Source organism: Myotis brandtii, unplaced genomic scaffold, assembly GCF_000412655.1.
Source record: "Myotis brandtii unplaced genomic scaffold, ASM41265v1 scaffold182, whole genome shotgun sequence".
Taxonomy (NCBI): Eukaryota; Metazoa; Chordata; class Mammalia; order Chiroptera; family Vespertilionidae; genus Myotis; species Myotis brandtii.
In genome coordinates, this window is record NW_005356751.1 from 2,798,054 (window position 1) to 2,802,175 (window position 4,122).

Consider the following 4,122-nt stretch of genomic DNA (forward strand, 5'->3'; position numbering starts at 1 on the left):
GCCAAGGCCACTGGCCTACGGGTGATCGATGGGGGGGTGGGGCGGCTCCGCGACCGCCCTGCAGAGGGAGGCCCAGGCCACCGGGCTAGTGGCGCTGCAAGGGGTGGGAGGGGCCTCCTTCTGCGGGGTGACCAATCTGGGGGGCCTACAATCGACTGCCCCACAGAGGGGGAGGCCAGCAATGCTGTGGCGGGTGTGTGGAGCTGGCCAGCAATCACCCAGCAAGGGAGGCCCAGGCCAGCCAAGTGATCGCACCCCACACCTCCAGAGGGAGGCAACTGGTGATGGGGGAGGGGAGGGCAGCACTGCACAGATGGCAAGCAGTGGTGGGGGCAGGGTCAGCTGCTGGCAGCCAGGGGAAGAAAAGCCCCGATAAGCCCTGATCACTGGCCAGGCCTAGGGACCTTACCTGAGGAGTTCCGGATTGTGAGAGGGCGCAGGCTGGGCTGAGGGACACCCGCCCCCGTACGAATTTTGTGCACTGGGCCTCTAGTCCTATACAGTGGGGCCTTGACTTACGAGTGTCCCGACTAACGAGTTTTTCGAGATATGAGCCGTCTCTCGGCCGATTTTTTGCTTTGAGTTGCGAGCTAAAATTTGGGTTACGAGCCAGCTTCAGATACCCCACCGCTAGTTGGCGCAGCGAACGTCACAGTGAATGCCACAACATCAGCCCAGCATCACGTGTCTCACTCGTTCACTTTATGATTTGACATACGAGTAATTTGAGTTACGAGCTCCGTCATGGAACGAATTAAACTCGTAAGTCAAGGCCCCACTGTATAATAAAAGCCTAATATGCAAATCGACCGAACAGTGGAACTGGTTGCTATGACACGCACTGACTACCACAGGGCAGACACTTAACACAGGATCTACCCCCAACCCGAAGACCCCAGGCCAGCCAAGGTGGGTGTGAGCTGGGGCCCCTTGATCACCCCGCCGGTAGGCAACTGGCGGCAGGGCTGGTGGGCAGCGCCAGGCCGGCCAAGGTGGGTGCCAGTGGGGGCCCCCAATTGCCCCACAGATTGGCCCCGATTGCCGGCCAAGCCTAGGGACCCTACCCGTGCACGAATATTGTGCATTGGGCCTCTAGTATGTGTATATATATTTATTCATTTAAGAGAGTAAGGGAGATAGAAATATCAATGAGAGAGAATCATTGATCAGCTACCTCCTGCACATCCTCTACTGGGGATCAAGTCCGCAAACCATGTGCCCTGACCAGGAATTGAACCATGACCTCCTGTTCATAGGTTGAGGCTCAACCATGAGCCACACTAGCCAGACGGGAATCACTATTCTTCCCCTTCCCTCACTCATGTCTGATTTCTTAGCAACAAACTACATCTTCAACCCATTTACTTTGTCTTTACTGTTACTCTCCATTCCTTAAAACCCTTCAATGGCTTCTACAGCAGGGTCGCCAACCTTTCGGACTTCGTGGACCACTGGTTGACGACCGCTGCTCCAAAGGTTTCCTTAAACCAGCAGTCGCCAACCTTTTGGACCTCACAGACCACCGGTTGGCAACCGCTGTTCTAGAGCCCTTAAACTTACCAAGGATGCAGACTTCATCTTCTACCTTTCCTTTCTTTGCCCTCTAGACTTCAGCCACACTAGCTTCCTTGCTAAACACAACAAACTCTCACTTCTGGATTTTGCCCTGCTATTCCGTTTGGTCTCAGATACTGCCCTTTACTTATTATCATTCAAGTCTTAGCAGAGAATACCTTCTCAGAGAGGCTACCTTTGACCAACAACCAAAATTTTGTCCACTCTCTGCCCCAGAACAAGGCTTTTCAATGTTCTTCATGGAACATATTATAGGATATTATTTTTCCTCCTCTTTTGTAAAACTTATAGTCTGTTCCCTCCATCAGAAGCAGGAGCCTTTGTTGAACTTGCTGCTGCTTAATCTATTCCAGTGCGTAGAACAGTGCCAGTTACAGATGGGTGTTCTTGAAACAACGTAAATGAATAAACTTCTAATTACCTACTAGACGTATCTGCTGGTTTGTTTCACAAGCACTTCAATTTCTACAAGGACGTAGCAAAACCTTCTTCCTTCCCTAACATGTATTTCTTTTCTCTGGTTTCTAATCTCAATGAAGATGCTGTCATTCTCCCAGTTGCTTTCCCAAGAAACTTTGGGAGTCATCTTTGACATCTACCTCTCAGTTGTTTCCTTTCCCAGTTGACCAACTCACCAAGCTCTCAATCACTTTGGTAGTATTCTTCAGGCCTATTTGCCTCTATCTCAATAATCTCTCACCCATTACTGTTTGCCATGCCCCTGATTTTTGCGCAATAGTCATCTGTCTAAAATGCAAATCCTTATGATGCTTCTATTTACGTAAAATCTTTCAACTGCTTCTTCTTAGTTCTCAAAAGCTAATTCCTGCACATGGCATTTCTGGCCTTCATGACTAGACTTCTCAGGCACTCCTGAAATAGCATTATCTTCTTCACCCAACAATTTCTTCAGAGTTTGCGTCTTAACTTTGCACTTACTGCTTCCTCTGCCTGGAAGGACCTTCCCCAATTTCCTTATTAAAGCTAACTGCTTCTCCAGTCCCATTCCATTCCTGCCTCCCAAGGTAAGAGATTCCTCTCCTCTGAGATTTTACAGTAGTCAACAGTTTACCCTTATTCTACTGTTAATCCCTACTCGTCTGCATTCTACAGCATAAGATCAATGAAGGCAAGGATGCTAGAGAAATCATCAGCTGAATAAATTCAAAGAACTCAGTTAAAGAAGAACGTCTGACCAAAAATTTGACCAAATTCTTATCAACTGAAGCAATGAACATATTAGACCAAAAGGAAACACAGAAGATGGCCCCTAGGTCATGCACTCTGCTTCTATTTTAGGCACAATGCCTTAAGAAGTCACACAGCCCTAACTGGTTTGGCTCAGTGGCTAGAGCATTGGCCTGGGGACTGAAGGGTCCCAGGTTCGATTCCAGTCAAGGGCATGTACCTTGGTTGTGGGCACATCCCCAGTAGGGAGTGTGCAGGAGGCAGCTGATCGATGTTTCTAACTCTCTATCCCTCTCCCTTCCTCTCTGTAAAAAATCAATAGAATATATTAAAATAAAAAAAATTTAAAAAATCATCATTCTCCCCTTAAAAAAAAAAAGTCACACAAAAACTGTACAAATCTTTACCACATCAATATTGCAAAAGGGTAAGTGGAGAAAACAATTACTTATCCCAGGCCACAAAAAATCAGTGGGCAATATGGATTTTATTAAACCTGTCAGCTCTCTTGATTTGTCTCAGATAGCCTCAATTCCTAGATACAGTATGCCAAAAGTTGCACAGATAGCAGGCTGGGGAAGCTGGGCAGGGAAGTCATTCCCAGGCTCCTCTATTAAAAACACATCAGTGTGGGCCTGGCTCCGTAGCTCAGTTGGTTACAGTTTTGACCTGATCTGCTGTCAGCACGCATACAAGAAGCAATGGGAAAGGAAACCAAGATGGCGGCATAGGTAAATGCCTGAAATTGCTGCCTGGCACAACCACTTCAAAACTACAACTAAAAGACAAAACGGACATCATCCAGAACCACAGGAAGGCTGGCTGAGTGGAAATTCTACAACTAGAAGGAAAGAGAAAAACACACTGAGACTCAGAGGTGTGGAAGTAAAGTGCAGAGGTATTGAGGCGCTCGCGGAAAGGGCTGGCAACTGAGGGCGCGGTTGTCCTTTTCAATTGGGAGGGAGTCACAAGCTCCCTACTGCTCTCAACTACAGTTCCGGGCAAGTCTCTGGGGACTCAGACTCATACGGGGAGAAATTGGACTGTCTGGCATCAGGCAGAACTCGAGGGCGGCTTTCTCTCAGAGGTACTTGCAGCGATTACCAGGGGACAATGAGACCCCAGGCTTCTTAGGGCAGGGCTGAGGATCAGCCATATCTGTTTGCTCTACCCTGATGATTCCCTGAAACCCCACCCCACCCAAGCTGTTCTCAGAGGCTTTTGCATATGAAAGGCCTGGGCCTTTGCAATCTGAAAATTACCTAACAAACTGCAGCTGGGTCAGAGAGACCCAGAACATCCATAAGAAGGCCCAAGGCCCCACAGCAGCTTGCATTGCTTCACAGCTGGGCCTCATCT